Here is a 14311-nt window from a genome sequence, read left to right on the forward strand (position 1 = left end):
AAAGGTACCATTGAAGATATTACCGCTATCGAAAGTAGCTGAATGCATGGAGGCATACATAAAGCAGCAAGGGATCAGTTTGATATTGCTATGACAGTCACCGTTGGGTCGGTGTTAAACACAAAGACCACTATACCATAACACATTGAGTTCTTTTGTGTACTCGTAAACGCATTACACATGAGATGCGTATCTAGAGAAATCCGTGAAAACCTACATTCATACAGAATGCAATAGGAAGAGCAGGAGGAGGAGAGGCAAGGAGGTTAACAGGAAGAAGAAGCTGATTCGATACTTTGCACTGGAGGAGGACGTGATTGGATGTAAATGTGAAGGATGAAAGTGAGTTACTTACTATAGTATAGTCAGTAAATCAGTAAAGTCCATATAGTAAATTACCACAGCCTATCGTGCAGGATCCTGGTTTTAAAGAAGCGGATCAGAGCGTAGGATTTCTTTCCCGCCTACGACCGCCGCGGCGAGTGGCCTATAATCTTCATCTTTGTCAGCTTGCGTGCATCAAGACGCTCCAACGCTCAGGAGCGAGACTGTTATTCGTTTGTAACAGGTATGGCTAATATCACTGCATGTGCAACCGGCGTGTGCGACGAGAATATAGCCTACATTCTTTGTGAGTGCCCCACATGCAGTGTCGAAAGACAGACTGCAATAAAATGCTAGCGAAAATGTTATACCTCATAAGATCTGGACGAGCTAAATATAGCACAAACGTGCATTCAGTAAATGATGTGGGCTTCATTTTCTCCAGCTATCAAGAAATTGTTAAGCAGCTGCGTAATATAGGTAATAAAGAGTCCTTCACTCAAAATGGCAGAAACCATTTTGCTAAACTGCATAGGCTCTATCTGGCAAGATATCATCATAACTTTGCATTACAATTAAGATTGTGTTTCACTTATCTTCATGCAGCACTTGCCTGTTTGATTGCTTATTTGCGGCTGAAAAACCTAATATTTGACGAAGTTGTCACTACGCTGTCCCTTTCGCGCTTCTGTTGAGCTTTTCAGCGTTAAGCAGCAAAAAAGAAACCAAACGAGCAAATGAAACGCCTACTGTTAAAATCACATGAAACAGATATTCTACTCACATCACTTGCACGCTGATGGTCAAGATTCAGTACGTCATCTTCGTACCAGATACCCACCCCGATGCCCGCTGTAGCTAAAATAATTATAATAAAAAAGAGTGCCATAACCTTATTTATATCATTAAAAGTTGACTGGGCACACAATGGACACCTCGGTGTCTTTACGGGGAGGTATTGTGAGGATGCTAACTGTATACTTTTTTTCAGTAGTTCAGGCCGCTCGTAGTATTCCGGCATATAAATAGCAATAAATGCTAATGCAAAATGCCGGCTGCTTCCTCTTATCTTTTGGAAGTCATTATTTTAGGAATTTATTCAAATTCAGCCAACAACAAACATCGCATGCCCAATTTGGTGACAAATTTTATTGCTGCAGAATATTTCATTATGCCAAATGTGCCAAAATCTGGATCATTTACAAGTTTTACAGCTCGTAATATTTTGCTCACAAGATGCGAAGAAGCTAAGAAATTCGTTTGTGTCATAAAACAGAAATCGATGATGCAACGTGTTGTGACAGCCTCTGCTTGTTTCCTGAATTGGATGCTGAACTGTTGATTCCCTGAATACGTTCGTGGATGATTTGTTATGTTTCATAAGGAAAGCAATATTACAATTAAAAGATGACTTCGTTACAATTTATTATAAAAAGCAATGTGATTTTTCGCTGTAGAAATTGAATTTATGTATATGGTTTTAGCGCTGGTTAAGTTTGTCCTAATATTGAAACCATCTTTCTACTTCTAGTTTTACCATTCGTCTTGGCACCAGCACCAGCCCAGTGAAACCAATTTAGAGCAGCTGCGTTAAGCCTGTGCTTACCTCCAGTTTTTCCGTTCGCCAAAGTAACTAATTAGCAAGGAGTATTTAGCCAATATTTAAATATTGTATTAAGTGAAAAAGTGCGAACGCAAAAGTTCTAGATGTCAACAAACGGCTAGGTACGTTCTCAGTTACACTATGACTTCCGCCGCTCTATTTCCAGGTCATCAAAAATGTTTTCATGTGACCGGCTCTTATTTAAAAAAATTCGCAAAGTGCGTACAGCTAGCTTTATCATATAGAGGGCGGCCCACAGAAGCGAATTTGTTATTAAAGCATGCGTTTTGTGGTTTTTAGGGTGACGCCGCCGTCACAAGAAAGTTTATAGGTCCTAGTGCCGTTTTAGGCCAGTAAAAATATCACTACGTAAACGCTTGTTTTATGGAAACAGCAATAGCTTCCCGTTTTTCAAGAATATCTACAGCTTTTGCTAGGACATTTTTTTCTGTCAAGCTAATAAACAAAATATCAACTATAGGTCTAATACGCAACTTTAGTGAACTAAAAAAACAAACTGCAGGTGAGTATAAGTCTGTTAGCAGCTCAGAATTGGTTTCACTGTGGCAGGGCTAACTGTATCTTTTAAAGTTATTGTTACAAGAATTCGACGACGAAGTGTTTCCTTCTCTTCCATCGTGAAAGGGACAAGTAAATGACGACGAAGTGGGACTGATGGCGTGTTGCTGTTCGTTGATATTCCAGTTGAGGCTGTGCTGTAAATATACTGTAAATACATTGAGCTTCCACGTAACATTTTGGTGGAGGTGCGGCCAATGATTCCGTAGTCAGCCTCCACACGATGGAAATCCTAATTTTCTGCCCAACGGTGCCTGAAGATACTTTCCCCGAACCGACGGGAGCCTTGTCATCTGTTCTTCTCTCCAACTTACACGATCCTGCCTGTTTGACTGGTACAGACACTGCGACGTAGATGAATGGATACGCAAGTACAAACGTGTCAGCATATATAACCGCTGGGACCCCACCTTCATGCTAGCCAATGTTGTTTTTACCTCGGGGGCTCTGCGCTATCCTGGTACTAGACTCATTAGGACCAGTTTACCAGTTGGGATACTTCGCAAAGCGAATCCACGAGACCCGCGTCGAGACACTAATGTATAACACGCAGCCTACATTCAGGACGTCCTCGCCCTTTGGCACAAAGTGGATCACAGAATATCTGAGTCCTGCAAAGTTGGTCATGTCTTGAAAGGCATCGCAGACGATGCATTCAGTCTGCTTGTGTACAAAGAGTGCAACACATCTGAAACCATTATCAAGAAATGCCGCCGTTTTTAAGATGCCAAAAAACGTTGCATATCACCGTGATTGCACAAGATTCCTTATGCGGCTCCGACATCTTCGTGTCATGTTTTGCCGCCACAACACCAGTCAACGTCGACTGAGTGTCTGACCTGTATGGTCCGACACAAACTCGAGGCCATCTCGCTCGCTAACTCGTCACCGCATTTTGCCGACAGCCACCACCCGGACGGTCCCTAATTAAGGCCGTTGTCCGTCAGGAGCTCGCTACTTTATGAGTCCACTCCATTGTGCCATCAGCCCACCCACTCCCGCCGACGTTCGCGCAGTTTATCCTGGCTGACTTGCTTACGACACCGACGTTCGCACTGTGTATCCTGGCCGCCATGCCTATGTTGCTCCGCGTCAACGTAATTGAGACGAATGGCGTAAATCCAACAATCGGCCTGTTTGTCTTACTTGCTCCGGCATATGATATACCACCTATTATGGCTGAACATACGGATGTCAACAGTAGACAATGTGATCATGTCACGAATGTTCCGTGCACGACTGTACACAACGTGCGGTGAAGTGAGGAGCACTTCCTTCATCCTTTCGCTCTGCAGGAGAATGTTGGGGTGTTTTTTATGTTTTTGAGAAGCGCGTTAATGTTGAGAACGGGGTACTCAGAAGGCCCCACAGCATTCCCCTGCAGAGCGAAAGGATGAAGGAAGTGCTCCGGACTCCACCGCGCGTCTTGTACAAACGTGCACAGACCATTCGTAATGTGATCACATCGTCTACCGTTCGTAACCACATGTTCAGCGGATTCGCGCCATGCAACAAACCAAGATGCAAACTCTGTCCCATGAGGGCTACAGTTACCTCTGCTAAAAGCACAGCATCAGCCTTCACATATCGAATAAGAGGCAATTTCTCGTGTGACAGCGCTAATGTTATTTACCTTCTAGAAAAATGAGGCACTTGCAGGGCTCCGTACGTAGGACAAATAGCGACGCCATTCAGAATTCGAATTAACAACCACAGGTCGCTTCCACAAACGTAGCCGAATCTCCCTCTTTCAAAACATATCAAAATATTTGGAAATCAGTTCGATAACTTCACAGCTCCTGTACTCCAATCAGGGTTCAAAACACACTATGACGGCGAAAGTTGTGAACTGTACTCACTTCCATAAATTCAACACCGTCGCAGGCGGTATCACCGAATCAGTACGAACGCTGTCCTGCCTTCGTATTTGAGCCCTGTCGGGTAGGTCTAACATGCCTACAATAACGGACAAATAATTACTTTAAACATATCCGGATGTTGAGGGTAACAGACAAGATGTCCTGCAATAAATGTCATGTTCATATCTTGCTTGGTGACTGGCCTTTATATACGCATGATGCTGTTCATGAATCTACCACAAAAAGATGGCTGTTTGCAATAAATTTTTGAGCTATGGGGGGTGGGGGGGCTTCCCTCTATTTTTTTGGTGTTGTCAACCACTATATCGATGTGTGGCGCTAAATTTGAGATTGATCTCTGTTTAACTTTGTAATGTGACCGAATACTGTTCGACTGAGTAACATTTGTGCTTTAATTCTACATTGTCCATTTTTATCCAGGTCTTAGTTATTAATTTTATGCGACTCTTTGCAATCCTCTAGAGCTTGCTGTGCATTTCTCCTCTTCCAAGCTTTTCCAGCCCCCGTTAGTAATACTTCATTTGCTGTAATAGTGGCATGCTCACTTATCCGTGTTTTTTGCTCTGACATTTCCTTGTATAACGAACCTTACCATGTGGTTTTATTCCGTGAACCACCCCTATTTCGTGCGTCACGTGTGACAGTATTTGGAACTACTTTGGATTCTTTTACCCTGATGCTTTTGTCTTCCCGCAGCGACGGACCACACCGGCGACGGGGCCGGCGGCGGCGCGGTCGCTCCATGGTCACTTACAAGTAGCGCATCCATTCTTCATTCTTTGCAGAGTGCTGAAACACCGCCCTCCGTCCCTTTACTTGTTATCTTTTCCTTTTCTCCTTTTCGCCATCCCCATTTTTTAAAGGGGAAATGTGCTACGCCGGGCGTTCCCCTCTCTTCCCCCTTTCCTGGTGCGTACACTGTTTGTTGTCGCCGTGGCAGGTAAACACCTCGGTCTCACCCGTTTCCTTTCCCCTTTCACCCTCGCTGTGAACGACTTTTAAGAAGATGCTTATAACATCCTGTGCTTTCAGTCTTGAAAAAGACCGGACCCCGGTCGAAACGTCTAAATAAATCCACCTATATGTTTTTAAACTCTTGGTGATTCCTTTCACACACACACACACACACACACACACACACACACACACACACACACACACACACACACACACACACACACACACACACACACACACACACACACACACACACACACACACACACACACACACACACACACACACACACACACACACACACACACACACACACACACATATATGTATATTCTTTCGTATAAAACTGACTAATATCATTTTTGCTGGAAATTCGTATGTAGCCGATGCCCCTCATGGGTATGTGTCATTATCCAAGGACACAACACGAACGACCAACATTGTTTTGGCCATCAGTAAAGATGAGCTAGAATTGCCTATTGTGTGCCATCCTTCTTCTAGAAAGAGATTGAATTCTCTTTGCGGCTACCACTCTACCAAGGGCGTTTACGGAAAGTGATGCCGTGCGCCATTATGTCTAGCAGATGGTGTGAAATGGTATCATACAGCCCCCAAAACTCTATGAGCGCTTTTCTTTTTGTTACTAAGGAGAAAAGACTGGTCTCTCTGGTTCTGTGCCCACAAAAGAGAATTGAGCAGCTTTACAACAAATATTGTACCCCTTTTCTCGAGTTGACGATGGTTTGTATCATGACACACAGCACTGTTGATGCGAAAGTCTTTAATGCGCCATCGTTGTCGACAGAGGGTTTTCGACAGACGGTTATCAGCAGAGGTGTCACGCTTTAGACAGTGACAGCTGAAAAAAACTAATAAACCTTGTCTACACCGGGAATCGAACCTCCATACCTTGGATTCCCAGCCCAGCGCTTTACCACTGCGCAACGCCCCGTTTTTTTTGCTTGCCTGGCTTTTCACACGATATAACACGAAACGAAACTCCGATCAAAACATGAAAAAGACACACAAGGCAATGTACATGAATTAATGTCATGTTCAGCCAGTGTAAGATTGGCCTCATGCCTTTAAAACTCCCGCATAGACAACTAGGGCACTCTTGAAAGCCATTTGGGAGGTTCTAGTCACTTTTTAAATGGCAATCAACAACTCCATACTCTCGAAGACAAATTCGATCAGTTCAGGTATTCCTGTCGCAGTGATAGCCTGCCATTCTATAGCGCCATTATAGAGTGGAGGCCCATCAGCATAATTACGTCAAATGAAACCCCCATCCTCATTCTCTATGCTTAAATATCGAATGTCATGCAAGTCTATTGGACAAGCGCTCCTTATGGTCCGCTGTAACACATCCCAAAATATACCCCTTCCCAACAATGTAAAAACACGTAATCTATTGTTTCCGGCTGCTTACAGATTACACAATGTGATCCCCACGGTAACAAAAGCCCCTTCCCTCGAAAGATTTCCTTACTAATAATGATTCGGTATGTAATTTAAAAAAAAAAAGGTCTTAGCTTCTGGCGGAACTTGATTTTTTTTACTGATGAAAACAATGGTGAGAGATACTCTCTGATTATCTAGAAAAACAAGCGCTTCGCTGACTCGATGTATCACTTCAGGCCAAATAAACCGGCTCAGGACGTTCTGCTATAGCTTAGCAGAGAGATACTGAATCCGATAGAACATCCGAATGGGGATAAGATAGTGCTGGCTCTAGATCTGAAGGGAGCCTTCGATAATGTGACGCACGAGGCGACCCTGATACACCTTTCGGAGGCGGGGTGTGGAAGGAACGCGTTCGAGTATACAAAACGCTTCCTCTCCGACAGACAGGCCTACGTGAAAATGCAGAATGCAGAACACAGTTCTTTTCTATTAGGTACGGGAGGAACACCACAGGTAGCGGTGCTATCCCCACTGCTTTTCAACATTGCAATGAAGAATCTCCCAGTCAACCTGGAAAAAATCTCGGATTTGCAGTACACAGACACGTTCTAGCGCATATGAACAACGACGAGAGAGATGTAGACAACACGAGCGCTATGCGTAGCACTCGTGTTGTCTAGCGCTCGTGTTGTCTACATCTCTCTCGTCCTTGTTCATATGCGCTAGAACGTGTCTGCGATGCCCCAACTCGCCCTAGAATCTGGGCTATTGTGGAGTACGCGCTGTACGCAGACGACATCTCCATATGAGCCAGGCAGGGCTCTCTGGGAGAAATGGAGGCCAGCTTGCAGGAGGCAGCCACCGCTGTAAATGAGTACACGAGCAAATGCGGCCTTCATTGCTCACCAAAAAAATTGAAATTCGTCCATATTCGTCCCTCCAAAAAATGCACAGACAAGATAGAATTGGGAACTGGATCAAAACCAATAGCTGAGAGACGGGAAATTAGAGTCCTTGATCTTTTCCTTTACCAGCGTAAGCTAGTGGCGACCACGCTCGACAAGCTAAAAAAGGTGGGAGACCAGGTGGGCCGAATGGTCCGCAGAGTCTCAAACAAGAAAGGGGGACTGAGGAGCAAAGATGCTCTACGACTGGCCAATGCCTTTGTAACAAGCAGAATGCTGTACTCGACCCCCTAGCTCAACCTCAAGAAACACGTCGAGAACATCCTCGGGGTAATCCGGCGCAAAATAGCGAAGAAGGCCCTCCACCTCCATATAACCATGTCGAACCTGTAGTACGTAGACAAAATATGGGAGCACTGAACAAGGTTTTGCCGGGAGCTTCAGTTCGCAAGCAGAGCCAGCATTTCTACAGGAAGACGTCTTCATCTGCACCCAGACAAAGACAAGTCCTCTTGTCAAAACATTGGCTCGGCTTGCAACTGAGGCTTCTCCTCAACCCCTGCTCGGTGCTTTTCTATACTGTGTGGTCACCTTCTTTCTCTCGGTCTGCTCAGTATGTAAACACAGTATCATAGACACCTCCCTTTGAGTGTTATTTGCTTTAGGTCACTTCCTGATAGTAGAAAGCTCTCTGCTACAGCAGCGAAAAGGTTCGCAGGATACCTGGCTTCTTTAAAACAGCGCAGTTGGCTCTGAAATGCATCTTCCTGTTGGCGTGCGCATGATGTTTCATGAGCGCTTATGAAGCAACAACTTACTATAGGTCTCTTTACTTGTTCCGAATGTGCCGAGGCATGCACATGAACTAGTTTGTAGCCCCTTGGCTCCCAGGCTCAGGATACATATTTAGGGTTGAAATACAAGCACAAATCTAGACAAGTAATATGGCCATCAGCAGAATACTGAATGGTTACCTTAACATTTGAAAGCAGACACTGACGATTGTTACAACTTGGGGCACTTATGTTTCAAAAGACACCTGACATTATTCAGATCTTTAAAGGTGGCATCTGTAAACCTAAAGATCATGACTTGCATCGCGCTCGGTGCATTGATCCTGAAACTGGAAGTCTTCGAGAGACATATATATCACTCAAAACTGGCGCAACACATGGACCAATACAAATTCCACTTCGTTGAGAGACAATATGACCTTCAAATTGTATGAACAAAGATTGAGATCAAGTTTTTTGGATTCGTTTTCAACATACTTGAACTTCACCTTTAAGAAATGAGGTCTTGGAGAGCAGGATATATATTACTCAAGAAAACTGAAACACAGATTGTAGCTCGGGTGAGGTAAGCAAACACTGCAGCAAGTGTAAGAACTTCAAACCTGTCTTTAAAAGAACAGCTGTTCCGCACAAATGCTGTGATACCTGCACAAGGCTGATGGCAGAGGTTAAGGCCATTTAAAAATTTTTGAAGTGTGTTACCATGCAGTCCATGCACTTGAGTGGAAAAGGGTTCTTAAATGTCCATGAACATGGTAAACACATTAGAGGGAAGGACTGGAGCAACAAAGTAATCATGTACAGTTGCATGACGTGTTTGTTGTTTTTTGGAACTGGTGGCTCTATAAGCCAGTTCAAGTCTGTAAACAGCGTTTTTAGTTCTTGTATTTGCATCATTCTTCCTGGCCCCTATCACTACTGCACTGGATTAATCTTTTTTAAGCAATATTTTAGGAAAAAGAGAAAGGTAACTCAACATTTTATATGACCCATAAAACAAAGGTAGAACACGAGAAATAAGATCTCTACGGCATGAAAGAGCACTGAGCAAGGGTTGTATGGGAGCCTGAGTTCGCGAGCCGAGCCAACATTTTGATAACGGGAGTTGCTCTGTCTGGGCAGCACGATCATTGTGCTGAGGAAAATCTGTGAATGCCTGTCCAAAATACTAGTAAGCACAAAACCGATAACCAATCCAGCGCAATCAAAATGGCAGAACCTACAGCATTCTTTAAATACAAAACGGCCGGGTTTATAATCATGCTGCAGCCTTTCTACACCACTCCATCTCATAACAAATTGCCAAGACTTTAACCTACGGCTGCCTTGACCCTCGACGGCAGTTGAAAGGAAGCACCTAAAGCACTATTTAGAGGCTGTAAAGACATACTGCAGCAGTACGATATAATACGTCGTCTCTCTAACTTGTCTTACTTCGCAATATGCACACGTACTTCAAATTCAGATTGTAAACATTTCTTAACTATAAAGACAACTGTGCAGTCATGCAGACAGCTGTTCGCCTTTATCCAGGTTCAACAAAAGTACTGCTGCATATTTGGCAGCTCCAGATTGTAGTCGCATTGAATACAACTGTCCAGGCCTCCTTCTTCCGATCCTTTGAAACTGGACACAGAGCACCCATCCTTGAGACAGAGCACAGCACAATGAAGCACGCACACTGAGAAGTTAGCAAGACTCCAAATGGCCCTTTGCGTGGAATATCACATTGAGAGCACTACACGGGTGAACGCCCTACTACAGTTGTATTCACATGCTGAACACAGCACACTTCATGACGGTTCACAATTGAAGAAGCGCTTCGAACAAACTTTGAAGTTTGCCGCCGTCCGGCGTAGCGAGCTATGACAAAGACGAGGCAATGACTAATGCGACGGGTTCCAGATTTTTAACAACGGCGTTAAGAAATGAAAAGCACAATGTGTATTTCGTTTTCGTACCTATTTAACTAGGATAAAACACATCCAGACATTTTGCGTTACATTTTACTTTTGCACTAGGTACAATGTCGCATTAATGCATATAAAAACTACGCTGATTACAACCTATGTTGACCCTAATCATCAGTGCACGTCATTTTTTGCAGTACGCCGTAGTAGCAGGGGTGCCTCTTCGCAAATAGCCCCTTCACACCTTGCGAATGCTTCACTGCAGCAATTATGCAGTTACGACCGTGCGGTGAAGCTTCCTAAAAACGCAACGGTTCAGCGTAAGCGCAAATGAATAGGTTAACGACCTATTGTTTTCCCTGTTGGTGAAAATTGGGCGGAAATGGCCCCTTCTCGATGTTTGAAAGGTTATGTATACTTGCGCAAAAAACGGGACACAAAAAGGCACATAAACGACATATACGGTGCGCCGTTGTGTCCCGTTTTTTGCGCAAGTATACATAACCTTTCAAAGATGAACCAACTCGCCCAAACAAGAGTATTAGTTGAACATATCTCAATGTTGCGGTGCATATTTGCATGATGACATGTCTACCTGTTTTTTTATACCTGCAATCTTGTTCTATTAAACTTGCAATGTTTTAACAAATATACAACTGATGGAAGAAAGTCCTGCTTCGGGTGATGTACCTAAAGGGAAATTTTGGGATATCTGTCAGATTTTGTAATAATGCTTCGACCTGTAGGACGTAATGGGAAAGAAGAGCGAACCTCGTTTGGCGTAATCTGTCTTTATACAGCATGAAATCATAGTTACTGAATCTACAAGATATGCTTGTAAAATGTTTTTTAGTATGTCCGACGCACTTACGGCCAGCTTTTGTTGCCCACAACCTATGCCACAGTTTTCTTGTTTGTGGCTCTCATAACATAAATTGAATAAGAAATTTAAGCGGGCCCGCATCGAAATGAGTGATCGCGAGATGAATCCAATTAAGAATGAAAGAACCGTGGGCCTGACACTAGCGCATTTGTAAAGTGAACCAGTTCGAAAAAGAGAAGACAGTTTAGAGAGAATAGAGGGAAGTCACGGTAGACATTTTAATAGCCCGCTTTATGCGCAGCGTTAGTTGGATTACAGATCGAGAAGCGCACTACAAACAAAAATATTTATTATGAAATTCGCGCCGAGATCGTCAAACCATAGAGAAAAGGTGTTATGCTGCAGGAATCCGACAGTCTACCCGGCAAAAGAGATGTCACGTAAAGTCGATCGACTCAACTTTTGGTTCCCTTTTTCTTTGGCCACGGATTTCGGTTTGTGCTCTATATACGCCTGTACTAATGCTTGCGTATCACGCTCATGCGTTTCTTCTGTATCAGTTGTACGCTTTTTGAAGCAAGCGCCGATACCGACTTTTTGTGCGAAGCAATGGTGAGGCCTGCGCATAGTCCAAACAAATGTTCCGTACCGCTGCTGGCTTTGAGAAACGCACGGAAACTTCGATAACTCAACGATGAATTGACATACATTCCGCTGGCTAATGTCGCACTCGCAAGGGTAAGAGAGGCTGCGCAAAGATCGCTATAGGTTATCTCATTGAACGAATTAGTTACAGCTTTGGTTCGAATTCCTTTAACGGTAAGACTCTCTTAAGGGGCTGAATGGGACAATGACTGTGGTCAACGGAAGGAACCATCATCGCGCACATCCAGCACCATAATGAAGAAAGAACGAAATCTTTCTCACCTGCTCGCAAAAAACGAAGTCTTCTTTTTCGCAATCTGCGTTGATCAGTTAGATCAGCATCACAATCACCGTACCACCACAGCAACCACAGTTGCATAGCCCTAATTTTTCAAAATCCGAAACGGGAACAATGGCTAACTACGTAAAAAGGAGGACATATGAAGGCAGATACGGCTGCGTATCTGCACTTATGGGAGGTATGTAGCGCCGCCACGACTCGTATGCATCGCATTTGTGAATTTGGGGCTTATCAAAAGCAGATCTACATTAGTTCGTGAATGAAAACAACAGCGCAACAAAACCCAGCATTTGGTTTGCAGCGTTTTGGTCTGAAGTTACTTTTGTCGATATCCTAGCAACCCCCCCTCCCCAATATTACCATTCTGTCCGTTTTATGTATGAACACAGCAGCTGTATGCTCTTTTATTGAGGGTTCCTACGTATGATTTAAAGATTTTTTTAAGTCTGCCTTGGTATTTGCGGAGCCTGTGGGAGTGACCTCTGTGCTTGTGACCGTAGAGCCTGGAAAGCATATTGGCGGACTTTTTTTCTTTCTCTGTTCTTTTTTTTTATTTTTGGCTCCTCCGCACCAGAAGGTAGCGGCGACCCGCGACAAAGGGCAAAGCCACCATCACCATCATCACAGCAAGCAGACGCTCCATCGCGACAGCATCGTATTTATGTGAGTAGCCCCATCTTTACAAGCACTCCACGATCACACCCGATATAAAACACGATTTATTCGTTTTCAGCATAGTAACTTGCAGAACGTTCAATGTAACAAAATCTAAAGTGCGTGCCCAACCAATCAGCGAAGCAGCACCCCCGAGAAGGAAACATCATATCCGTTAATGAACTTCGCCGTCCTGTGTCGTGGACCGCACATCCGTGCCAAAACGCTGATTACCGGAGGGGAATAAAATATTGCGGGCTACGATTTCGCCTTTAAGATTGGGCTCTGGGAAGGTGTAAAGAACTATAGCGGACGGCTTGAATTAGTGGTCTGGCGAACGTTATGGTGCCCTTTTAATATGGCAGCCCTCAAGGATATGCTTAAAGCAATGTCTGTGTCTGCCCTGCTGGAAAATATTGTCGTGAGTTTTTTCCCCTGTGTCCATCTCGGCGAAATTATCCGCGTAAATATTTTTCCGCCTTGCGTTTTTATAATGTTAGGCCGGCAGTCAAAGCGCTTTAGAATGCAGAAGAAAGTGCCATGTTAGGGCAGGTATACTGATTTATATATGCATTGCTTTTGCCATTTATTTATTATACGCCTGCGTTCGCATGGCGTATCGTTAGTGCATTGCCTGTCAATTAGGTGCTGAAAAATTTTACTAGCGCTAGTGGAATGCTATGCATAATATTCTGGTATGATTGCACTAATTTGCGCGGTCTATAGTCAAGAAAGCTTTCCGGGATCAGTAATCAAGTGCTCTCAGGAGTAATACTCATTTTAGTTTCCGTGCATATATCGAACCACCGCAGCCATTCTCGATCTTTTTGTCTAATCCCATACCTTTTTGCACGCATTTGCTGGAACTTATTGTTTACAACTGATCGTTTTTGTAAAGGGTAAGTTCCAGAGAGCAAAAACTTTAATATTTTTTACCGTGCGCGTTACACCAAATGCTTTCTGTCTTGCTGGAAGTTTCCCATGCGCTTAATTTGTAGCCTTCGAGTAAAAACTGTTGCTCATACTGGTGGTCAGAAATTCAACTGCCGTTTATGTGAATTAAACCTATCTTCACAGAAAATGATTAATTCCTGGTAATTCTGTAAAACGAAAAATGCATGCTTACGGTTCTGACTCTCCTTCAGGTGTTTGCCTTTTCCGTGTTCACTCATTGTGTTTGCGCGTTAGGTATTGTATGTTAGCGAAATCCGAGCCCTCGATCCCGCGAAAAGCGCTTTAACTATCAATGAGTTGTTACGCTTTACCGAACGAGAATTAGTACCACTTCATACATTTACTACCACATGCCGATGGTGGATTTTCGCCTCAAAACTAAAAGGTGTTTTTTTTTATTGACTGCGTGAGAAAATCTCAAACTCCATAGCGTGCTGCCTAAACGTTTCTCCACACATGTTCATGTTTTTGAGTACGTTCAGCCTGTTTTTTTTTTCTTCAGTTTCAGTATTGTTATTGTTTAATCCTAATATGAATGCTGCTGTTTGTAATAAAGACAGCCCCGCTTGGAATGG

At 43.7% G+C, this 14311-nt stretch overlaps 1 protein-coding gene across 1 annotated transcript in view; it reads right to left on the reverse strand.

Moving 5' to 3' along the window:
* LOC146174114 (uncharacterized) overlaps positions 1 to 12475 on the reverse strand; it is a 62558-nt gene extending 50083 nt beyond the window's left edge. Inside the window, exon 1 of the mRNA XM_084583378.1 lies at positions 12110 to 12475. The gene's annotated coding sequence lies outside the window, so the exon portion shown is untranslated. The remainder of the gene's footprint in view (positions 1 to 12109) is intronic.
* Between the last annotated feature and the right edge of the window lie 1836 nt (positions 12476 to 14311).

The sequence above is a fragment of the Amblyomma maculatum genome, chromosome 11 (genome assembly GCF_055883805.1).
Source record: "Amblyomma maculatum isolate TAMU_Amacu chromosome 11, ASM5588380v1, whole genome shotgun sequence".
Classification (NCBI taxonomy): Eukaryota; Metazoa; Arthropoda; class Arachnida; order Ixodida; family Ixodidae; genus Amblyomma; species Amblyomma maculatum.